Here is a 26,352-nt window from a genome sequence, read left to right on the forward strand (position 1 = left end):
GAGGCAGGTTTTCTGAAGATCCCTCTGACTTTGCCGGAGCATTTATCGCAAATGTTCCTCACTGTTGCTGATGAAAAGAACGATGGCTGTTGCAACACGTCTCCCCCATGGCACCGCTCATCACTGGGTTACAAATTTCCACCACGTTTTGCATTGAGATTTCCTTATTTTTTTTTTTTTGGTTTTGTTGGGGCTTATATACGGACAAGTTTAGTGTTGCCATCGGCGATCTCCACGCACTACCTTCGCGTCCACTGAACCATGCGAGACACAGCACTGGTAGAGACCCTGTCAGTGCGCATTTGCCACTGTCCATCTTCACCTACAGCAAGCCAGTCATTCGTAATGCATGTCAGGTGAACGATTTATAGGTCGCACTTGCAGCGTTCTTGGGAATGTGACATTGGCCCAACTTTTTGCTGGCGCGGGGGGCGGAGTTCGATGCCCACTTGCGACCAGTGGTGTTTAATTCAGCCAATTCATTTGCACGGACTTTTCAAACAGTCATTTTATCTGCTGCTGGCTCGGGACGGGACCGAGGTTTTGGCTGCGAGACTGGGAATCAAGACGTTGAATAGTGTCAAAAGCCTGGGAGACACACTGGAGCTGTCTTTTACTGCTGGCATTTATGGCTAAGGGCTCATCTTTCAGGCATATTGTTCTGATCGCTGCATTAGGCTGTGAGGTGTGGCTGTGTGAAAACTGCGGGGGGTTGAAGGCAGGTCTGCAGCGGATACAAATGTGAAGAGGTAATGCTTATAAAACTCAATATATAGCGAATAAGCTGTTGTAGGAAGGAATTTTGGTTCACTATTTTAACATTTTGAATCGGAATCACAATGGCTTTATTGATCCCCTGAAGGAAATTCTTTTCCGCTAGAGACATGCAACTACACAACCAGGAAGACTATTACATTCATCACTAAAGTCGTGTCTTTGCTGTGATGCCAGTCGAGACTGAGCAAATCGAAATCACGTATATCTATATTCATTTAACATATGTGTTGGTTCTTACGCTGTACAAGTGTTTCATTCACACACACAGACTCAATAGAAGCTCCTGCCTGTCCTCTCTGAAACTATTAAAAACTAGAAGCATTAGCGTCACGTCATTAGTGTCAGATTGACCACACAGCGCCACCGTCCTTCCCATCTTTCTCTTCCATAAAGCCTCCATCACATTTGTCCGGCACATTTATTTTGTTTCCCTCCAGCAGGAAGAAGACCCGTGTGTCTGGGAAGCAGTGGTCTTCCTGCCACTTCAGTTGGAGCTCCCCTCCCTCGCCCCGGGCCATTGTTGCCAGGCCTTAGCTTTGTGTGTGTTTTACGGCTGCTGTTAAAAGATAAAAAACAGTCCCCTTCCAGTCTCTTTATTGTTTTCTAGCGTGGATGTCCCTGTCATTCCCCGGGTTTTTATGTCCTCTTGCCGCCTCCCCTCTTCAAAGGTTAGCGCCGCTGTCCGACTTCTCCCACTTCTTTTTTTTTTTTTTTTTTTTCCAAATGGGAATAAATAACTTTTTTTTTTTTTTTAACAGGGACTTTTTTATTGTACGTCTCATTGCCGAGATATCCCGTGGGTCTGTGGTTGCTGTGCACTCGTCTTCAAAGACACAGACACAGGTGCTTGGTGGGGCTCGCTAAGGCCCACTTACAACCAGGACCCTTAACAGAATAAACAAAGCCCAGTAGGTGAAGGCTGTTTGTGCGGAGTGCGGCGTGTTTCTCCTCTCCGTGGCCTTGTTGAACGCTTTGTATCGCCATTTTTTTTTCTTTACCCACAACTTATTATTGTGACACGGCTAATGACTTGAGTTACTGGTATAGCATGGGCACGACATTATGTTTCTCAGTTGTTCTTGCTATAGAGATTGTTTTTTCCCACAGAGATACTTATCCCTTATATCTTGATCCAGAGCCACATTGCCAATAGCAACACAACTTACAAATAATCGCCCGAAGAAGAAGCAACAGTATATCAGTAAGAGTAAGAGTGTTTTTGGTCAACCTTTTAGCCTGTGATCTGATTTAAAGTTTGGGTCAAGTTTTATTGCTATGTGAGCCCGATTAAGATGCAAATCGATCCACATGTTTGTCCTCCTTTATAGAATACACTAAAGCTAATCTTTCGTGTAGCCAGTAAGTAAGCTTTTTTGTTTTTGTATAGGCTGACATTAGGGCAGTCACAATAATTACTATATCGACTCATCGTTTAATAAATAACAGATAAATGATGCATTTTTGGCTCGATATTTATCGTCTGTACATTTATTAGCACCCCCCCTCAATTTTTTCTTTGTAAAAATTTGAAATCTAACTGAAGCAAATTGAGCTACATTATATTTCATGTTTATTGCAGCTTGTGCGGTATTTTAGGTTTTACTGTCATTTTAATGCCTTAGAGTTGACGATATCCAGTATTGTTAGAGTCATTAATATCGTTTATCGCGATACTTTCCTGCCTCAATATATCGAGCTTCAAATTTGTTATCGTGACAGGCCGAGATGACATTTGCACCCTTTAAATGACCAGTTCTCCATATAAGCTTCCTCAAACGCAGCCTGTAAGAAGCTATTTGTATCCCTGCGTCGCCGTAGATGTGCAGTGACAGAATGTGGGTCTTGGGCCAGCTTCCGTTTGGCACAGCACCGCAGCCCCTTGTCTTTATCCTCAGCTGCAGAACAGAGTGAGGAGCGTGCGCGGCGTAGCTCATGTTTGTGGATCGTTTGTGTGGTGGTGACACAGTTCAAACACAGTGTCAGTGGTTCTCCTGTACCGTCCCTTCCGTACCCGCACCCCCCCCATGTGCGCCCCTCTAAACTGGAGGTGTTGTTTGGCATCATACACCTGACTGTAATAGCACCTTGCTCTGTGCTGCTGCCATCTGTCACCTTCCGCTGACACTCCCGATAGGAACCAACATCACCTGCAAGGGCAGTAGGGGTCGTATGGGGTATCGCTCTGTGGCACTGAAATAACCTTACTATTATTTTTGCAAATCTTTATCATTGGAAAAGGTCGCCGAAAAAGTCAAAAATACAAAATAATCTGGTGTCACTCTCAAACGCGAAGGGTAATCTCTTTACCTGTACATAATCAAACTTATTTATAACCTAAAATGATGAGTCAGTCAATAAATAAATGTAAAGGCACCTCTGGTATTTACAAGTGTAAAGAAAGGCGTGTCATTATGACCTAATCATTATGTGAGTCGCACATATAGTTTTCCACCCTTGAGGTTTGTTTGTAGAATTCAGTCACAATATATCACCAAATGTTTATTATAGCAATATCTAAGTGACACCATTCAAATTGCAAAGAGCCACAATACAGGTGCTCGTCATATAATTAGAATATCATGACAAAGTGCACACATTTACTTCGGTTATACTTAAAATGTGAAACTAATACATGATATAGACTCATTACATGCAAAGTGACATATGCCAAGCCTTTGTTTGTTATAATTTTGATGATTATGGCTTACAGTCCATTTTTTTTTATTTTTTGTTTTTAAAGCTGGGCCATAATAATGAGAGAATATATTAGTTTCACATTTTAAGTTGAATAATAGAAGTAAATGCACTTTTTCACGATATTCTAGTTATGTGACGAGCGCAAAATCAATGTGGTCTTCATCAAACTGAGATTTACACATTTTTGGTTAACACAGCCGAAAGCAAAAATACATGGTAACTTTAAAAGTGAAAAAGTTTTGTTATTTTCATGTTTTGGCTCCATTCTAGATTGTATTTTGTATTTTATGGGTTAAATGTTGTTTTTGCATGATTATTGAGCATCCCAGTTCATTCTAATGAATCAGAAAGTCAAAATCTTAAGTTCCTTTAATAGTTTATGTGTGTGATGCAAATCCCTTCAAAAGAACAAGTTATTTATATTAGCTGTTTGCTTTTCTCTCACATAAAGTGCCTTCCAGGCCCAGGCTCATTCGACTGTATTAGACTAAAAGTGTGTCTGCGCCTCAGAAGCACACACTTCAAAAGCTGCCACCCACCTCCCTCTGTATGGCACAGTGCCACTGAGCCGTGGCCTCCAGCGCGAGGCGTGCACTCGGGACACACACAAAGGGGACCGAGGGGTGAGAACGACCAGCCGGGCAATACCTAGTGTCACATTTCAGCAGATTGGATTTCAAAACCTTAACGTCTATTTTTACTCTTAAGTGTTTTCAATGCTAAAAGTGACAGACCAACGAGTCATAGTGAAAGTGGCCCAAATGTCTTTGCATTTAGTTGTTATGGGTTACTTTACTTCAAAACAATATTGCTGTAGAAGAAAAATCTGGTATTGTGCAACTAAAGATATTAATATTTGAATTTTGATGTCGTCTTGCGGCTTCAAAAGTAAAATAAAAAACATGTGTAGAGTCGTAAATGTTTCTCTGTATGTGACTCATCATTACTCCCTCTCTCAGACAAATGTACATAACATTAGTTTTTGTTCAAGCTTTTATTTCCTCCCATAGCTCCCACGCTCTCCCTGTATCAAGCCTGTTCTCCTCAGGGTGCCCCGGGCTCACCTCTCTGCGTGGCCGTATCGCATGTGACAGCTGTTCGACATCATTAACAGCTCAAGCAGAAAATCCAGATTACTTGTTTTTTTTTATTTCAGTTTTATTATTGTAATCGCTCACTGGAGGGAAAAAAAAAAAAAGTATTGTTGTAGGCAGGATTCTGGCCATTGACGACGACGCTGTATGTCGTTGTGTTGTGTGTGTGGCTGTGTTTGGGTGGGACGGGGCGGGGGCTGCTGGGACTCCCTGTGGTTGTGAGAGGACTTGACAGGTGCACTCCTAACAGTCATGTCTGTCGTGGTCCGGTTTATGATAGGAGCTCATGGATCGTAAATGCAACAGAATAGAGCTGTATGTTTTTGATTATTCTTTTAAAAAAAAATCTGTTCTTGATACAAGTTTGAGTTTGTTTTTGTTGCTTTTTCATGAAACAAATCTATACATTTATTTAGATAAATTTAAAAAATAAAATGAAACAGCTTAAATTTCTGCTTAACCTCTTGACCCCCACCTTAACCAAGTGATTTTGCGCTGCTGACATTTTTTTATAGTCTGCTCTTTTGCATTATTTGCAGGATGCGTTTATTAACTATTTAATTGATTGCACATTTCCTGTCTTTTTTGTTTCTTGAGAGCTGATTTAGCAAGTGAATTTCTCCATTGTGAAATCAATAAAGGGTTGTCTTATCTTATCTATTATTTTCCCCAGTTCAGCTTTACCCAACTCCCAACAGCCCATCTAAATGGATCTTCTGCCTCGCGTTTTCGTCACATTTTTGCCACATTTTCATACATTTTTGTCACTTGTCTGTTGCTCTTTTGAGGCTTTTTCTGTTGCGTCTTCATCACACATTTTTGCCGCTCTTTTGTTGCGTTTTCATCCTCGTTTTCGTGTCATTTTTATTGCTATTTTGACAAAAGAAGCTTTTCGATTTTGGTAAAGCCAAACTGGAGAAGATGTGCTTGGTTCAGGTGGGGTTATGAAGTTAAAAGAACAGTTATATTTTCAGTGTACTGCAGTTGCAAAAGTGCCTAAACTAAATTTGAAAAATAATCCATCTTCTTGAGAAAAACAGTAACATCTATTTTTATTGGAGTCATCATATTTTCACATTGGTGACTGTGGGTAGAGATATTCAGCAAATTGTCCAAGTGAGGCCATAGGCACACAGCAGGGATGAATTTTAACCATATCCTTCATGCATTCAACATTAGGTAACTAAATTAGTGGGACTATTGTTTCCAATGGTCGGTCACCAAGACCTGCTTTCGGCTGCATCTTCACACTTTATACATCACAGTATGTCCCAATTTTTCACTGCCATTGTGGATTTAAAATCACCCATTTAGGAGGCCGTCGGATCCTTTAGTGCAGACAGTCCGCGGTGGTTTATGCCGGATGGAGTGCAGATAAACTTAAATAATGGGCCCAAGTCTCTGCAAGTGTCAGAGGAACAGCAGGCGGCGGTGACACACTGTACCAAACAATGAAGTGTGCTCTTAAATATATGCAGAGATTTGCCATTAAATATACATGCAGCGTGCTTCTCAAGGATGTGTCAGCCTCTCTGAGAAAACAAAGATTAACATCACAAATTCTATTTTAATAAGTATCCGGGGACCATCCAGCCAGCTGCCGGGGCCCCAATCCAAAAGGGACTTGTTGCATATTCTCATATTCATTTTCTTCCTCTTCTTATGCAGCTCTTGTCCGGCACACTCTTGACCCTTCTGCCATTGATTCTGTACTATAATGACTTGTTTAACAAGCGCAAACACTGGCATACTTTTGAATTGTTCTTTTGGGAAGTCAAGGACACAGATATAAAAGAATGCAAAATCCTTAATAAATGTTATACTGTATGTAGTTACTCATAGACCAGTCTTTCTTTCAGAGCACACTGCGTTTCTCGTCATCGGTCCCTTCTGTCAGTGACCACTAGGGTACACTGCCCCCTTCTCTGCTGCTGCGGCGTGCCCTCAGGATCTGGGGCAAATGACTGGCTCCTCAGCAACAGATGTGTGTTTGTCTGCCAGCGCCGCATGCATCCGACTCTGCTCGCTATGCACGGTCACTGACCTCCCCTCCGGTGCAGCGGGGGAGGAGGAGGGGGGGTGGGGAGGAGCCCGTGTGCACACGATAGACAGAGAGGGACAGACAAGCAGGAGAAGAGAGGAGACTGTCACCGAGACTGGATGTGTAGTGTCACATGCTGTCATACATTTTTGCTGGTGCATCTCGCGCTGACGTGTGCTACTACCGCTCTACAGTGCACACGCGCGCACTCCCGTTTTCCCAGGAGGCGACGAGGCCAGTGGGACAGAGCCAGCTACGAGCATTTCTGTTTACATCTAATTATAGAAACAGGGCTATTTCTGCAGCGCTGCTTCTATAACCCACCCCCCCACCCCCCATTTGTGTGTGAATGAGTGAGTGAGGAGGGGAGACGGAGCAGACTGAGGGGGGGAAAACGAAGCTCTGGCGGTCTTTTCTCGCCGTGAACACTTATCTCATCCCTCGCTGCTACAGACTGCAGGCTCTACACCACAGTGCAGTGCAGTGTAGCCACACACACACACACACACACACACACACACACACACACACACACACACACACACACACACACACACACACACACACACACACACACACACACACACACACACACACACACACACACACTTGGAGTCATGGAGGAGGGGAGAGTGTCTAGTATCATAAGCCCTCTCATTCTTCTCATATAACATGAATGTGCAAATTATGGGAAGCAAGCTGCAAAGCCGAACTGCCATGAGTTTCCTCCGTAAGTCTAATTGAAACAAACAGACAATTATACTGATGAAATACGTCTCTGCTTATGTCCGTTAAGTCTCACCTCTAATGACTTGAAGGACATGTCATTTTGGTTGTCAGCAACCAAACCTGTTGTAGAGCATTGAGCTGGACTATGAGTAAAAGAAAAAGAGTGTTTTAGCCATATTTGAGTATTGCCATAGTTGCTTTAAAACCTCTTAACCCCCATCTGAACCTCTACTTTGGCTTTACCCAAATCTAAAGTTTCTTGAAAAAAGCGTCAAATAGCGACGAAGGATGAAAACACACAAAAAAAGACACAAAAATGTGACAAAAAGAGATGAAAATGTGATCAAAAAAGCAACAAAAATGTGACGTAAAATAGAGAAAAATGTGACGAAAAAGAGATGGAAATGTGATTAAAAAAAGACATGGAAATGTGATGAAAAAGAGACAAAAATGTGACAAAAAGAGATGAAAATGTGATAAAAAAAGCAACAAAAATGTGACGAAAAATAGAGAAAAATGTGACGAAAAAGACATGGAAATGTGATAAAAAAAGACATGGAAATGTGATGAAAAAGAGACAAAAATGTGATGAAAAAGAGATGGAAATGTGACGAAAAAGAGACATAAATCTGACTAAAAAGAATGTCTGATAAGTGACGACAACATGGCAACACAAGGAACACAAGGAAAAAGATCCATTTACATCAGTTTTGTAGGTCTTAGTTTTCAAATGAGGCGTTACTCTGGCCTATATAGGCTGTAAGCTTTTAGCTTTTAGATTTGGTTAAAATGGAGCTGGAGAAAATGTGCTCGGTTGAGGTGGGGGCTAAAACATTAAACACAATAAAAATCCCTTTATTAGCAAAAGAAAACCTGCGCATATTTAGTTTTTCTCTCAAATAGGATATCATAATTGCTGACATTGTGGTTTCGGTAATTCCTCAATGTATTGTAAGTAAGTCCAAATAAATTGCTTGGAAAAAAATATACTAAATTTGGGAAGGGGGGAGTGTGGCTGTTGAATGGAGCCACTGTTGTTTCCATGTGACCAGAGGGAGCTGCTGGAGAAAACCGGCCTCTTTGCGCTAATTTGAGGAGAGCATCGATGCAGCAGAGCAGAGGGAGGGCTCGTGCAGGTGCGTATATAGAGGAGCCTTTGGCCGAATGCACAGCTGGATGTAACCTGAGCAGGTGCACCCCTCCCCCCACCTCCGCCTGTAACACTGACTGCACCTCTCCCAACCCCCTGTATTCTCAGATATGTCAGGCGAATTAATTAGCCATGAGCGCGCGGTATTATCTATACGCACAGATAAAGGTGCAGTGTCTGGCAGGGATGTAGCGTAACGACTGTAATGATGGCTCCATTGTGTTGATGTTGTGGAGGGTGGTTAGCGGTGCAGCTAGCGGGGCTGACGCTCCCGGGCTGGATATAGTCTGATTAATAGTGGGGAATGCTTTGAAGTGACACCCAAGTGCACTGACTCGGGGGCTAATAGCGAAAGCATCGGTATAACCCGCACCGATTCTTCCTCTGTCTTCATTAGGTAACGCTATCCCACCGCCGTCCCTACAGTTTTCGGCCCTTCACACCCTAGCATTTGAGGAGATTTTCTCTTATTTGTTGTGAAATTTTGCTCATTTTTCTCTGTTTGGTTTAGTAAAATGAGGGATTGTTTTCTTTACGCGGCTTGACATATAAGCCATGTTTTGCAGCTACTGCCAATGAAAGGCTGTAGGTAGTGGCATACTTTTTCAGAATAAAAGCAATTTACATGAGATTCTTTGAACACAATGGAAAATTCCCTTCTTTATGACTTTGTTCACACAAAGGCATACTCATATTCAATGGCTACTGATTGCACAGTATGGAAAAGTCATGATGTTGCATTATATTTCTATTACTATTTGCTGTGCCCCTACCGGCCCTTACCAATCGTTCGCATCACTGCAAATGGCCCCTGACTAATTTGTATACCGTGTGCACTTGTGTTTGGATAGCTGAGAAGACTTTGGTTGTGCTCCGCTATTTGACTTAAGTAAACTGTTGTCTGTGGTTGAAGCCTGCATTTCCAGAAAAGCATTTGTCCCACTCCTAATTGCAGTGAGGTTGTGGATTTGATTACATGCTCGCTAATGGACTGACAGACTTGGCACGGATCTCCCAAATGCTGCTGACACTGCCGCATGCCTTTTGGTTATATCGCATTGTAGTTTTGTGTATGTGTGTGTGTGTGTGTGTGTGCGTGCGTGTGTGGTGTTGTATTTGCATGTTTTGGAGTTGCAAGCTCGTGTGAGGGGGTGTACTTGTCATTTATTTGAAGTGGAAGTAACTTTTTTCTTTCCCAATCAAAACTCGGTCGGTGGAACTGGCTGAACGGTTGCTGTAGTAGTGTGTTGTTTGTCAATGTGTGTGTGTGCCTGTGGGGAATAGTAATCAAAGAAGCCGTTCTCTGGAGAGATTCTGTGAGTGGCAGGCGGCTGAGAGGGCAGCGTGTGGAGGTGGTGAGTGGGGGGCTGATGCAGGTGCCTAATAGTACACTCCAGCCTTTGGGCATTTGAATATTGCAGCCAGAGATGTAGTAAACCCACTTGTAGCTTATGCAGACAAGGCTGGCAATAATTAGGAGAAGTTTCATTCATACAGCTGCGCCTGAATTTGGTTGCATAAATCGGAATGCAGAAGCTTTTAGATGCAGCTGAAAATGAGATGAATGTTTGTGTGTGGGCTTACTCTATTCACAGATGAAGCGCTCAAAAAACTGTATGCCGGCCTTAGGGCTGTCCAATAGTATTGTATTACTATATTATGTTGGTCTATTGCATTGTACAATAGCCTATGGGCTGCACAATACATCTCCAAATTATCATTATTGCAATACAAGGTCCTTATCGTAAGAATTCACTCATTTTTCCATCTGACTGATATTTAAAAAAATTTGCTAACACAGCTTTAAACTTCACTTTTACTAATCCACGTTAACTTTGTTTTGGTCCTGGATTAGAATTTTATTTTATATTCTTCTTATCTTGTTTTTTATGTAATATAATGAACTGTCTTGAAATTATATAAACAGTAAAATATCGCAATAATATCACATCATTGGACACAGTTATTTTATGTCGCAATTTATTCTTATATTGTGCCACCCTTGTATCAATACATGTTAGTCATTTCCAACTGTTACCACTCAAAGAACTATGGCTTTTATCTAATTGTCTGTCTGTTTGTACTTATACCTTTAGGTTAATAACTTGACGGATGAAGAGCCTAACCCCCCCCCACACACACACATTTTTATCAACTAGCACATGTTTATGTTGCTTTTATCGTTTCACCCGAGGGTCACATAGGTCGACTAGTACAGTTGTGACCTTGGTGACACGATGCTTTGCTTGTACATCACAGGGCAGTCGCTGGTTACAGATAAACTTTAGGGTCACCTGGAGGGCAACTGGTCACACAGTGATGCACGCGGGGCTTTGGAAACAGCCGAGGCCACAGAGGGATCTTTAGTGCTGTTAGGCGTATACGTTCAAGGATGTGTTGAGTTGTGTTCCTGTTTAAACAAGGAATGTGTTGGTTGTGTGTAAAGAATAGGGAGGTCTGGACATTCATGGCTAATGTGTGACTTAACATTGGCCCTTGCTGTATAATCAGAAACTTGACGACCTGTGTTCTTCCTCTGCATAGAAATACCAGAGGCATCAAGGCCAAATACACTCAACGTTAAGAATAAATAAAGTGTAATATCTATTTTTGGAGACCAAGCAGGTTAATAAATCACGGCAACAAAGTTCAGTACAAATGCACTTTTCTGACATTTATTAAGATCATTTATGTTGAACAGCACACGGTTGAACAGCATGCTGTCCTATACAGCTAAACCACACTAATGCCCTTGCAGTTATTTTAAAGATAGGATTTCTATATCGTCTTAACATTATATTCACGGTGCAAATGTGTGCGCCCCGTTTGAGGGTTCTGCTTTCAGTAAGTCGAGCTGCGTTGAGGATCAATACTACACACAGAACACACATAGATTTTACATTCAGTGTCTCGTCTGTCAGTCAACAGAGTTCGCTCCAGCTCTGTTTCCTGCCAGGCAGATGGCTAACATTCACAATGAAAGCAAATCCCCCAGTCCTGTTGGACCCCCATCAATCTGCCAGTCTGTGGGACCATCCCGCTCACAGCTCGAGTTTCCCAGCTCCGACATACACTAGCTTTAACCAACTCCCAGCAGCTTTTCTAATGCTGCTGGCCAAATTATTACATTATATGAAAAAGGTTCTGAAAATCGGCACTCAAAATATGGTGAAATGGTAAATTGTCTCATTTTATAAAGCACTTTAGGCACTCAAAGCACTTTTCCGTCAAGGGACCGCTCACCATTCACTCTCTCATTCATGTAGACAATGAAGGGGTGGAGTGTCTCGCCCAAGGACACAATGGCAATGTGCACTTGCGGTAGCCGTGATTCGGGCAGATCCCACGCGATTTTACACATGATATATGTCTTTGTACGTTTTTATTTCAACTCTCACCTGTGTCTGCAGCTGCCCCTCCGTCCACATTGTCCATTCACAACTCTGTGGCGCAATCTCGTTCCAGATTTACTGCTGACAGTTGCTGGTGTTTTTTGCCCAATCCCACCAACACAGCTGCACATGTGCTTCTCCCTCTTTCGTTTCCTTTATGCCTTACCTTGCACAGCCGCCGCACCACTCAAGACATGTTAGTATAGGATTTATCCACTTGGAGACTCCTTACCCGCGCCGGTTTCAAGGAGCACCTCTTTGAAGCCCGTGCCACCCCTAACTGCTAGTGATTTTACGAGCCGTGCCTCCGTGCCAGCCAGCGGGCATGGCTACACACCGTTGCCAGATTGGTCGGGGTGCGCTGGGGATGCCATTGCTGTGCGCACCATCTGGGAGAGTGAGGAGAGGAGTTAGAGGAGAGGCGTGCATATGTTTGTGTAGGTGTGTGTGAATGTAAAGGGAGAAGGCCTGTGAAAAAAGGAGGGAAACCTTTGGCTCGTCGAGGGAGGCCGAGCTGCCCCTTTCGCTGATTTATGGCCTCGTGAAGGAAATCTCTCATTTGTCACATCTCAACTCGTTTTCCGTGTTGTTTCCTTTTACTCGGTTTGTGGTGGATTTCGGTCCATGACCCAGTATAGAAATTTTTGGGAACTCAATAGCGATAACCCAAGCGACATGCCAAACCATCAGTAAACCTCTTAGTTTAGGTCAAGGATCTCCAACCAGGAGCTCGGAAACTACAAATAGCTCTTCAGCCCTTTCCAAGTACCGTATTTTCCGGATTATAAATCCATCCGGAGTGTAAATCGCACCAGCCAAAAAAGCATAATGAAGAAGAAAAAACATATATAAGTCGCACCAGCCTTGGAAACTTGGGCATTGAGATCTAACTGCACCGTTTACAAGCCTCTCCTGGCATTACATTGTTCAATCTCTCATTTGCAAACTCGTTCCTCTAGCTGTAGCCATTTGGCGGGCGATTAGCTTTTTTTGTTTTCTTCACTGCGGGAAGAGTAACCTCTGCTTTTCGCCAGTCCCTCACAAGTTTCTCGCTCAATTCAGTTTTTTTCTGCTCTCGATTACCGTTTTTTAAATCTTCAGTGGTACAGGAGTAGCAGATACTGGTACTAGTGCGCCCTCTAACGGCTGTCAGTGGGAAAATAACAAACATGTGAAACTATATATCTTTAAATATAAGTCGCACTTGAGTATAAGTCGCAGCCCCAGCCAAACTATGAAAAAAAGTGCGACTTTTAGTCCGGAAAATTCGGTAGATCCCCAAGTCACATTTTCGATGTCTTTACGATAATACAGTCCAGTCCAGTTCTGAGTTTATTGATTCCTTTAATAGTCGACTATGGACGTTCAATCCAATACTTTTTGCAGCCTAATATAAAGTTGACTGGAAGAAAGTTGCATTTTTTTTGCTTTATTAATTTCTTTATTTTTGGTGATATTTAGTTGTTTTCCCATTTATGCGTTTTTCCCCTGTCATTCATTTACTGGAACTAAGGGGTACGTATAGAGCTATTAAAAGACACACAGCTAACACAACATACATCTTGTTTGTGGTCAGGATACTTCTTGTCTGTAAATAATTTAATGCACTTTGCTGTTGCCAGTCTGATTCAGCCCTCGGAGGCTTGTGTCTTCTGCGTTGCACTCGCGGCCACAGGGACACGGGTTTACTGCTAATACCTGATAGCTTTTACATTAGCGCGCAGTCGGGTCGTCGTCAGGTCAACTCCAGTCTGCAGCCCAGCTCGCGTATACCAGACCCAGCAATAAATCTAACTCACCTTCCGCTGGCCCAGTAAGGACACAGCAGGGATATTTTAGGGCTCTTTGCAGCAGGACAGTCAGGCAATACATGATGGGGAAAGTCTGATCAATGATAAAGGAAAAAAGGAAATGAATAAATTCTGTATTCAAAGGCCAATTAGCCACTTTTAATGATTAAGTAATGGGCCGCTACAGTGGACTAACAGGCCTTCCCAGTTCAATATGCACACTCGTGTTGCGGATTGTCAACAGGGGATTGTAACAGAATACGATGGTTTTAGACTCCATTTGGTGATGTGAAATTCACTAGTCTATTATAAATGTGCCTTGCCACGTTGTACCACATAGTAATTCAACTTTAAGCGAGCAAATCCATTTATACAGCTGTCCAATGTTCCTTCAGTTTTAGTTCTATTTGCAATTTAAAGAAAACACATCTTGCAAAATCGACTTTTTTGAGCGTTTAACCATGTTATAAAGTTGTTTCCTCATCAAAAACATCCCTGGAGTTGTATGTTGCTTCATTGACGCAGTTTTCAGTAATCATGTTCACTTTGATTGTTTCTTTTTCTGCTGCTGAAGAGCTTTAATATGTTTTTCCTGGATTTTATTGCTTCTACTGGGAACACAAAACAGGCTTCCATATTTTTAAAGCCTATAATCTAACACAGGACTTGCTCTGCGCTCAAAATGTGTTCTTCTCCTCCTTGATTTTCTAGCATACCATTATATGAAACTGAAAGTTTGTTTTCACTGTTTTATGACGTGTCATTCCCACTAATAATGGGCTGAAATCCTGTTTAGCCCATTATTAGTGCAAATGTACATTAGCAGCCGACAATTTTGTGAAACCAATTTTCTTCTTCTTCTTCTTCTTCTTCTTCTTCTTCTTCTTCTTCTTCTTCTTCTCCTTCTCCTTCTCCTTCTCCTTCTCCTTCTCCTTCTCCTTCTCCTCCTCCTCCTCCTCCTCCTCCTCCTCCTCCTCCTCCTTCTTCTTCTTCTTCTTCTTCTTCTTCTCCTTCTCCTCCTCCTCCTCCTCCTCCTCCTCCTCCTCCTCCTCCTCCTTCTTCTTCTTCTTCTTCTTCTTCTTCTTCTTCTTCTTCTTCTTCTTCTTCTTCTTCTTCTTCTTCTTCTTCTTCTTCTTCTTCTTCTTCTTCTTCTTCTAAAGGACACACTTCTTTCTCCCTGTTTTGCATACAACAGACCGTACCAGAAGAGGCCAGTAGGGGGCTCTCCCCTCAGATGTACAGTACGTGGTCATTAGTACATTAGAGACTGAGAGTAAATAAGCTGCATGTCAACATGAGCAGCCGGCTCCTTTACAGTGGCCAGTGTTGACATAACTGTGCTCTTATCAGAGGAGCACAAGGCTGGCCCCACGGTACAGCCCTGTGCCAGAGCAAACACTGGGAGGAGATAGTGAGTACCGCCGCTCAGAGCCACACACACACGGGCCGTCTGGAGATGTGAGGGAATGTGCTGTTAGCAATGTACCACAAAGATGCTGCGAATACAGTGAAAGACTGCCTTGATTCACGTGCACATCATGACACTCTTCTAAGCCTGTAGTTCACAATAAACATCATAGTTAGGTAATGTCTCTATAATTACATTCCTTATCAACAGGGGAAAAAAAATGACATATAGTTCAATGTCTTCTCTATCAAATAAAAGAAATAATTGATGAAAAGTGATGACCTTATTATTCGATCACACAGACACCAGGGTCATCAGATGCATGTAGGTATTTGAAGCCACAATATTACTATGGCAAATTTGGGAATCCAATCCCTTACAACAAATTATTAGGGTCGATTTCTGTGTTGTGACTTCTCTAGAAAACAATGAATTGTGCACATCGTTATACAGACCCAGCTCTCGATCCAAAATGATGACATCAAATACTTTGTGAGCACAGCCAGTTAAAGCCAACAAGGTCATGCATGTCAAACATGCATGACAGCAATAAAAGTGCAATACAGGTAAGATGTTACATTCAATAGACATTATCCACTGGGCTTGAGAAGCTCATTTAATGTGTAAAGAATGATCTAATCCATCCCTAATTTGTAACTTAGTGTGTTCTTCTTTGCAAATCTCTCTTCTTATCCTGGCCTGGGACTAGCACTGAGAATACTCTGGTTTGTATATGCAGAGAAAATGTTGCCATTACACATATGGGAAAGGGCAGTTTGTCATTAAAAGCTTTTAAATGCGTGGCAAACTGGTCTGAAAAAAATAAAAGTGAAACGTCAGAGATAGAGAGAGCGTGTGAGGAGAGCAAGAGCTTGTGAGGTGCTCGTTTTCTTCAGAACCGCACCAGTGTTTAAGTACTCGTGTCACCTAACTACTTCTTATGTCAAAACATTTCAGTAGGTCCTCTTCCCCTTACCGCCAAATCACCCTTTTTATATCCCCCCCTCTCCCTCCCTCCTCCTGCTCTCGCTGCTGCAGCCTCTGCCAGCTCTAGTCTCAGCTTGGCACGTGCTTACTGTGTGAACCTGCTGAAAGCTGTTCCTCTCCCGCGGATAAAAGGGTACGACTACACCTCCCCGATGCACCATCCCGGGACCTCCGCCGCTACAATTTGCTCCTGCGCTTCCCGGAGATTCCCCCCAAATCATTTTACAGTTTGAGCAGTTGAGGCTTTCTGGCCCGCGCCTCGGTGCTGACATATTTTATGGCGGCCCGAGCTAAGTGCATATTAAAGAAAAATGGGAAAAGCCAACATGCTCACTCATAGACACACCGTTCAAAGTGTGCGTAATGGTTACTTTGGGATGTATGGTTTTTATATGAGGCCTGAGACTGCCTGTGGGCCACGGCTGGCTGCAAAATATGGTTTTAATTCAAATCCTATTACTATGCTGCGCTGTGCTACTTTTGACATGTGTTGCAGTTCTTGCATTAATAAGACACAGACATTGAAAAGACGTTTATTTGCTGAACAATTTTTTGGGGGAAAATTTGAATTCCCTCTTTTTTTTGTGATTCAGTTCACAGTGCACATTTCAAACACATCCAGGAGCATTAAAGGGGGGATATTCTGCAATTTTTTAGAAGAATCTTTTACCATGTCGCAATGTTGTCCTTGCATTGAAAACATACCTGGAGTTGCGTTTCGAGCCACTTCGTGCAACTTTGAATAATCTTTTGAATAATCTTTGAATCTTCCCCAGAGGCTGTTATTATAGCAACGCGCCAGGTCCTTCCTATCCGGGAATCTTTTTTTTTTTATTGAAACAGCTGCGCAGCAAAGGGGAGCAAGAGGATGGGATGTGGGAGGGGCGTATAGTCGCTCGTGTGGAGGATCAGAAAGTGAAACTACTGCGTGTTTTAGCTGTTTTAGATCAATATTGCATTTTCTAGCCAGTGAAGTGCAGAGATGTGTGTGACATTATTACCAATACCTGCAAAAAGCTTAGTACCCCTTCAACATTTGATTTTATGTAAATAATGCATTTTATTACTTCAACCACAGTTGTTTACTTGATGTAGTTTAGCATGTACTGAGAGAAGTTACTACAGGGATAACAAAGCAAAAAGACAGTTCCCTTCAGAAGACTTTACCCTGTATTTCTAATTTACCGATTGCGACTGTTGAAAATGCAATCTCTATTCATTTGTGGTGATCGTTGCAGCCCTGTGAAAAGAGCTTGAGAGCACATTTTACAGACACGCTTCTATGTTTAAATATGCGAACAGCTGCAGGACATCTGTTAGGTCTAATCATATTCTGGATATCCTCTCTGCCATTTTCCTTTCCTCCTCCGTGCAACCTGACCACATGACCCGGAGGCTCCGCCCACGTGTCCAGCCAGCGAGATGTGATCACCTCAAAGGAGATCGACGGCGGCAATGTTAGCTGTGCATCCATGCAGCCCAGAAGACAGGACATGAGCTATTGATCAAGACAATATCCTCTCCCCTCTCCCTGTCTCTTTGACCTTGGCGTTGGCTTTCTCTTCTCTTTTTTTTCTCTTACCCAGACCCTCTCAAAGCTCACATCAATCTAAAGGCGGCAGGAGCTGAGAGGAAGAGGGGTTTATGGCTGCCCTGCTCTGTGTTACGGTAGTGTTTGGTTAAGATGACCTCCTATCCTTTGCGCAGCTTGCAGGAAATGCTCTTAATTTGACTCATCTTTGCTCAAGTGTGCTGCTGCAGATGTTGAGCAGATCCCAGCAGCGGAATTCCACGGATGACCAGTGTCAGCGGTCGGGACGCATAACTCACGTTTAAGGCCTAGATTGTATACAAAAGAATTCAGTGTCATTTGGCTGACCTTGTGCGAACTTGAGAATGTACTTTGTTTGGAAAGGTGGCAATAAACAAGAAGGAATAGGAGATCACTGCAAAATGATCAGTTTCACAAACGACTTTTTAGTATCTCAGGATTAAACATATATATATATATATATATATATATATATATATATATATATATATATATATATATATATATAGAATATATATAGAGTTCACTTTTAAAATACATTTATCTTTTTTTTAAAAATCATTTTAAAACAACATTTGATGGTCAAATGAATAAATAAAGTATAGTTTGTAGCAGCTATATGCCCTCCTGTTTGGCGTTGGCTGAGAATGTATTGCGCTGTGTGTTCTGGACAAGGTAAATGTAGCTCAGTGTTTGGCCTTGTGGACCCAGGTGCCTCCACTCTCCTTGTCTGTAGGTTATCAGGACAAAAACGCCTGCATTTGTCTTGGCCGGCGCTACAAGAATTAAACATTTCTCCTTTGTTCCCCCTTGTGAACCACGGGCAAATGATATTCAGGGCTGCAGGAAGACCTTGGGCCGGCTGGGTTTGTGTTATCTGCGCTGCTCTGTCTCAGTGCGTATGACAGGCCACATCAGACAGAGAGAAGCCAGAGCAGGGAGCTGCAGTGTTTCTCTCACACGCATCAGACCAGGGCTTTATCATATTACACGGCAGCGGAGGAGACGTCTGAGGGCAGCGGCAAAGTAAATGCTACGTCCTGTGTCCTGCAGCGCTATAGGACCCAAAGGAGAGGCCGCATATGAGCTATAGACATGAATATATATATTTTGCAGCACGGCATTGCTATTAGCATGTTTGTTCTGTTCTAAAATATAATAAATGGAGACAAGGATTAGACAATGTTTAGAGGATTGGATATACTTGATTGCAATTTGAATTGAATTACAATTTTAAAAGTTGTAATTATGAATCACAAAGACTAGGCCTGTGCGATTAATGGAAATTCAATTACGATTTTGATTTTTACACTAAACGATTACAAAATAGCATAATAAAAAAAAAAGACAATGAAAAAAAATATATATATATATATATTTTTATTTTTATTTAGCACAACAGCGCTGTGTGATGATGCAATCAGGCCGCGCTGCTCAGTTTACTTGCACAGGTGTGAGGGCTGGCCAGCAGGGGGCAGGTGTGAAACAGAGACCTCTCCTTAATCGAGGCATACTTGAAATCATTTGTACTTTTATGACTGTTAAAACATTCAGCATAGTTTTTTTTATTTCATCAGTGAATAAAATAAAGATTGACTCATTTTTAAAGGCAACAAATAATCGTGATTTCAATTATGTCTAAAATAATCGTGATTATTAATCGAGCAGCCCTGACAAAGATACCATATCCTTTACAAACAAAATAATAATAATTCAAGCGGGCTCTGAATGCCTTAGTAATTCTTGTATTAATTTATCAGTTCATATTTCAGTCTTCTCCCAAATATGTCGGATATGTCGCAATCTATTTCAAAATTGTGCAGCCCAGTTCGGTGCAATTCTGTCAATGAAAGGAAGTTTCCAAGTGTGTAAAAAGAGAGTCTGAGTTAGCCTGGGAACTTGTTTTCTGTATTAGAACGATGCAGATATTACGGCCAATGTCTGTGGTAAAAATATGTTGGCTCCTAATTGTGCTCCTGAACTAGAAAATGGAAAACTGCATCGATGAACTCACAATCTGGTGCAACATCTCATTTTAAGCATAATCATTATTTCTGTCTTGATTAGTGTGCGTTGAGTGAGGCCCAGAGTTTTTTGAGAAAGAATGATTTCCTTTTGTCTCTGAGCAGCAGGGGGCGGCAGAGAGCACAGCGGCGGGATGATGGAGAGGGTGCGAGGACGGAAAGGGAAAACTGAGAGGGGAGATGAGTGATGGGGCCCAGAGGAGCAGAGAAAGGGGAGCGGATGAAAGGGAAGAGTGGAGGCAGCAAGCAAAACCTGCCCGTGTGAATGGAGCTGCTGCAGATTTATGTGCTGTTGTGCTCATCATTATACATAACCCGGAGAGGAGCACTGAGTGAGGCGTACGGGCTTCTTCTTGTGCGCCACTTGTTGGTTTCTTTGTAGTCGAGTGTAGAACCAACTGACTGAAGTTGATGGTAAGAAGTTCAAAGGACTGAATATTGCTTTGTCAGGAATTTTGCACTCTAGAAAGAAGCTTGGTACATTTAGATTATAACATACTAACTTAACTTACAATATTGACTGAGAGTTCTCGGAAATGGCCGTCTACCATGAACTCAAACTTAAGATAATTTAGAAATATGCTTTTTACATTGAGTTAGTAAATCCCTATATTTTTTCACTGGATATGTATTGGCAGGATTCATGTCATAATGTTAAATCTTCATCAAAAGATTGTGATTTGTTTCATTCACGCGCGGTTCAGAAATCTTGCATATTTAGTCTATCTGCGTCCTCTGCACTGAAAATGCCACCCCACACTAACAATTAGGGCCCGATCAATATATCGGCAGATATTAGGGTATTTCAAAATCGGTCACAAGTTTGTATGTATTTTGTGTGCTCCCTCTGAAGTACTTACTAGACATGAATATGCAGCGCACCCCTACTGTCACACGTTAAGAAGCTTCATACACGCCATTGGCCTTAGAAAAACCCACCCATCGTTCAACCTCTATTGAATATTTCTATGATTCAAACCTTTACTATGAAAATAAATGTTATAGGCTAGTTGAGAGATAAAAAAAAATACATCAAATTAAATGACTTAAAATATTGGCCTATAAAGGCCATGCCAACCCATATCGGTATCAGACCCTAAATATCTATATCGGTCAGGCACAATCACTACGTTGTTTTGTTTTTTTTCCATATTATTTCCTCTCATCCTCTTTGTGGCCAAACTTGCTTTCTTCTGCAGATCAACATGTTGCCCGTATCTCATGGTTTCCAGAGTAAAATTTTTGTTCTGCTGTTCTGGTCGTATCCTCTGATGGCATTATGCTAATCTACATATAACTGTGTTTGTATAACTAGGTTTTCCCCCCCCAAACACATATTATTTTAGGTTTTAATACAAAATTCCTGTAATTTCAATTTTGTATTCTATATTGAATAACTGTATGGTACTACTCCATAGAGTCTTAATTACCCTCCGGAAAATTCTGGCCAGACCCATCACAGTGCAAGGAGTTGGGCTGTAGAGATGTAGCAATCCAGTATTTGAATTATTTACACCAAAACATTCAAACATTGCTAGTGTGCTTCTGTTTTTGAAAGACAAGAGCAACTGGCTCTCAAAGCATTTCTTCATCTTTTGGCAGTAGTCTAAAGCTATCTTAAACTAAAACTGCCAAAAAAAACAAATAACAGGTCATATGTCACATTTCTTTGGTTTACACTGCGCGTGTCTGTCCCATCCTGAAATTACATTGAATAGAAGCAGTGCCAGAGAAGGGAAGCAAGGCTTTAGATGGACTTTAAGTTTAATCTTTTGCGAAATTGTTTTTCCATGTCTCTCAATGAGCGAGTTATCCTGATGTCCAGTCTTTGTTTCCCCCTGAGAAGAGCCACACACACCTCTCCAAAACACATCTACCCGACACCGATGGTTGTGAAACAGAGGGTTAGACCACCCATGACTGTTGAGGCAGAGAGAGGCAGAGAGTCCCTTTAATGTGGCAAAAGCATATGTGCAGGCTACGAGCGCAATCTCAGCTAAAACGCGCTCACAAAACACACTTTTACTGCCTCCTGCGCGGCACCATTAGTCCTAGTCACTGGAGCGGCGGGATGCTAAAAAAGAAACCAAAAAGAGAAAGAGTGTGAGATAAACTAGCCACCCCCTGTGCCAGGACGTGCCAGGCTGAAATACTGGAACCATATGCTAACCCCGAGGGAGAGGAAACCTGCCCAGTGTAACCACATCTCAATTAACCAATTAAGTTCAAAAGTTAACAGGGGACTAATTAGAGAGCACAGTGCTGAGGACTTTGTTTTTTGTGTCGGCAGTTACGCCACTACCAGGCAACTGCGTGTCCATGAACTGGCAAAGCTTTGGCTGCGTTGGCATAAAAAACACGGCACGCAAGCAGCCGTTAGTCACCCATCTCTCCCCTCAGCCATAAACATAAAACCAATGGACTTAGACAGGCCAGCCTCCTGCTGTAAAACAAACCAGAGCCTCAGCAGCCAGAGACAGGTTTCTAGGGAGAATATGCATGCCAAATCACAAAGCCCCAAGCCTGGATAAGTTGAGTTGCGTCACGAAGGGCATCTGCTATAAATAGCAATATAATGACTTAACACTATGAAAAGAAGGCTTTATTTCTTGCAAAATCGAGCCAAAGGATTGCTAAGACTGCCATAAGAAGCCAGTTAGAAGTGTGTACATGTAAACATTGAACTCACAAATATGTGATAGAAAGAGTAAAAGCACTTCACCATCATCCAGCGAGAGGCTGCCACACCCTGTCAATAAATCTGAAGATATCCCATTGGCACATCGTCCAACACTTAGTGTATCAGTCTTGTCACTCTAGGGTCTCAAGGCCACTGATGCAGGAACAGGTCAAAATCCACATTCTTGACTGATTTGAGAGAATGGGACACTTTATCATCTAATGTGGCTATTTCCTGTTCTCCTGCTGCTTGTATTCGGTCATACAGATGGACTTTAATGGACACCAAATGGGAGGTTTATTGCCTTGCTGTTAGCGCGCCGGCGTCTGTTTGTAACACCAATATATTAAACGAGCACGGCTTAACACTGGAGGCGACTGCATGCTCCTCCCTCAGTGACAGTTTGCCTCGGGCTCAGGTTGTTTGTAACTCGCGGCTAAAAGTACAAACTTCATCCTGGTGTTCAAGGGAAGAAGGAGGAAGTGGAGGGGGCTTAGATGTATTGGCTGCTATAAACATATATGTGGGTTGAATGACACAATGGTAGTAGGACTGCTCCAAGCCCGGGAGCTAAATACAACGTGTTTAGCATTGGATTGTCAATGAGAGAGAGAAAGAGAGAGAGAAATGTCTTTGTCCTGTGCTCTTTTTGATTTGAAGACAGTGGAAGTTTAGTTTGTACATGATTGATTGGCAGCAGAAAGGTATAATAAAGTTCAACTCTAGTGTTTAAAATGATTCAGACCAAGGGGCATACTGTAGTCTACTCCTTGAGTCAGTCCCAAGACTTGGTAAATATAGATGATTGCCGTAGCGTTTAATACAAATTATCAATGTTATCAGTGGGATAGACTTGCAAGTTTTTACCTTGGACTTGAGTTACTAATTTGACAACTTGGACTTGAGCACTAATGATGTCCTAATGTGTAGAATGAACCCTGACCTATTCACCACAGCTGCCGTTACAATCCTGCACCAAAGTACCAACTAGCTCCAGCGCGTGTGACGTCATGCGCATGCCCAAGCAGCAGACGTAGGTATCTGTTTCTCCGCTATAAACAGAGCAGACGTAAAACGGGAGGTAACTTTTGAAAACTGCGGAAACCCCGAAGAGACCGGCCTCCAGCACAGCTGAAACTCCATCACAGACCCCAAGAAAACACAAGAAACAACTTTCGAGCTGCTGACTAAACGATGTACACGGGAGTCAGACCGGCGCAGGTCAAAGACTCGAGTCAATATTGGAGCAGCTTTTCAGCAATGGTGATCGCTTAGAGATGCTCTCGGTATGAAAAAAGATTCACCATTGGCTTTCTATTTACTTAAAAAGTAAGACTTAATTACAAGTTTATGTGAAAAATAAAATAAAATATCAAGGTAGAATTGTTGTTTGCAACTTCAGTGAATGTTCTTTCCGCCAATGGTGGTGATTACACCTGTGAAGCCTACGTTTAATATTCATATTTTAGTGTAGATGGACATAACTCACACATATTTTGTTACCTCAGTTGAAGTCATGTCTGCAAATGTATGCAAAATGGGAGGCTGTTGTTTCTGTTGATCCATGCGTGTACTACTAGCATGTGCGCGTCATGCATGTGCTTAACATAGAGATTGCAGTTACACGTAAGACCTGAGGTGGCAGTCGCGGGAAAATAAAATGACAACTTCCATCTAGTCCCTTTAATACTTACAAGGTACATACAAAATATATTTCATTTACACTCTCTTTGCTGTAGAGACATGTGACCTACAAGAGCCAACCAAACTTTAACACACACTGTGAAAATCTTCAGTAGGAGGAAAGAAAATGACACAAATTCGATTTCTTTCATTAAACACACTTGGGACTTGAAATTCAGAGCACAGGGCTTGGACTTGGACTTGCCTCTCTTTGAGTAAGGACTTGACTTGCAAAGCAAGGACTTGATCCCACCTCTGCATCTCAACATTTTTGGCACATTTGGCAAATTTCTAAACGCCCTCATTTTGATTTTTACTTTCTGCCTTTCCCCTCACCGTTCCAGCCTTTTCGCACACTAACACAAAACGCCCACAGCTGCGTCAGGCCATCTCCCCAACAATCCAATCTGTTTTCTTTCCCATGATGCTCCCCATTGGCACAGGCAGGAGAAAATCAGATTTACTCCCCCACAGGGCCCCATGCAATTGCACTGATATGGAAAATGATTTCAGTGCTGCTTGAGCCCATAAACATTATTTTGGTCTCCCCTGTTAATGACACATTGCTTTCCCAGCATTGTGGATCGCACAGAGGAGTGTGACGGGCCGAAGAATCTGGGAGGAACGGGGGTGGTATCCTCTGGGGGGCTTGCTCACCCCTCAAACCTCTTTCAGTAAAACCCAAATTTAAAAATGGGACTTTCTGAACCTGAATTAGAACGTTGAGCATCCGCAGTGCTAATCTTAGGGTGTTCTCAACAATAATCATGAAAGTGCTTAAAGAAAAGAAGGACCTATGCTGCGTCAAAACTTTCTAAAGAGTGTAAAGTTTCAATTCAGTTTGAGGACAGGCCAGATTTCTAGACTAGGATGTTGCCCATAGGATCGGTAGTTCAGATTTTGTAAAACTAGTCGTAACACACGTAATGATCAGGTTGAATATCTGTGGAATTTCTGCTTGGAATTTCTGACCTCCATTTGACATTTTAACATAACTAAATGCTGGAAGGTGAGCGCATCAAATTTGTGACCTTTTTTGTGATAATTTCTCTGTATATTTTCACCTAGCCTCCCAATGTTTTTGCCGTGGTGTTGTAGATGAGAGGAGATGGATGATCCCCACTATGGTAATCACAATTTCACGCTTGTAGGATTAAAGAGCTGCGCGATGGCCCTGAAACGCACTTGTATCAATGGGTCAGTTAACAAGCAGCAGACTTTGGACAGATAACAAATGGTTCTCCTTGAAAAGACTATGACCACGCTGTATACAGGGAACAGTGCGCTGCTTGCCCCATATAAGCTCTCAACAAAATGTCAGCCCATTTATTGGCCATTCGGTAAGACGCACTAAAGTTTTATGTGGACCAAGGCACCGCACAGGAATTGCTTTGCAGGGAGTACGTTTAATAAAGTAAAATGCTGATGAAAATAACAAGGCAGTGCTTGTGGAGAAAACATTTGGTAATGAGAGACAACAGCACTGACAAGGGAGTAATGTGCACTTCCTGTTACATCATAAATAGTTTGCTTCAGCGAATATATGAGATAGCCAGAATGGGTGTTGTAACATTGTGCCTTGTTTTATTGAACGTGAAGTTTGGATGTGTGGGTTGGAGATAATGGACTGTGGATATGTCAACGCCCTAGTCCTGCTGCTAATTTTGTACCATCCTTCTATTGTGTCCCAATCTGAAATGTGTGCTTCTTCTAAATATGACTCAACATAGTTTCCAGTAATATGGTTTAGCCATCACCATTTAAGCATCTGGTCCAGGGCTGACATTGAGACACAGTCAGGCAAACATTTCTTTTCAGAGTCATTCGTTATAATATTCAGCTTTTTTTAATTTGACCTTTTCTGTGAATAAACACTTTTTATTTTTTACAATGTCATGATGCTGAGGCATGTCTGTAATCTGCAGGCGTACTGTAATCTATAACCGCTTGACCAACAGTGCAAAGTATGTATTAGTATTTAAAACAAAACCTAAAATTTCATGCATTGATGTTTTCTTTTAGACAGGCAGTTGTCTCGCATGTGCATTGTAATCTGTTTTCTAACAGGGCAAGGTACACTTTTCTATGACATTCAGCTTGTAAGTAAGTAAGTAACCTTGTAACATATTTACTTTTTTGCCCTTATGTTGTCCTTCTTACTTATTAGTATGGTCCTTCGAGTGGTCAACAATTCTTGGTATGATTTTTAGGTCAAGGCGATATGGCCTAAAATCTCGATCTCTTTATAAAAAGAATGATCACGATAGCGATATATTTGCCGATATAATTGACAATGGACAATTACTTAAAAATTCCAGCCTTACGCCTATTGGGAAGATTAAGGCAAA

The 26,352-nt window shown here is 42.1% G+C and overlaps 2 protein-coding genes across 10 annotated transcripts in view; one reads left to right on the top strand and one right to left on the bottom strand.

Annotated features, from left to right (window-relative positions):
* socs3a (suppressor of cytokine signaling 3a) overlaps positions 1 to 26,352 on the bottom strand; it is a 165,388-nt gene that overhangs the window by 32,432 nt on the left and 106,604 nt on the right. The window lies entirely within an intron of this gene.
* The window catches only part of bahcc1a (BAH domain and coiled-coil containing 1a), a 67,887-nt gene that overhangs the window by 5,261 nt on the left and 36,274 nt on the right, over positions 1 to 26,352 (top strand). The gene's annotated exons all lie outside the window — the stretch shown is intronic.

The sequence above is a fragment of the Gobius niger genome (assembly GCF_951799975.1).
Source record: "Gobius niger genome assembly, chromosome: 10".
In the NCBI taxonomy this organism is placed as follows: Eukaryota; Metazoa; Chordata; class Actinopteri; order Gobiiformes; family Gobiidae; genus Gobius; species Gobius niger.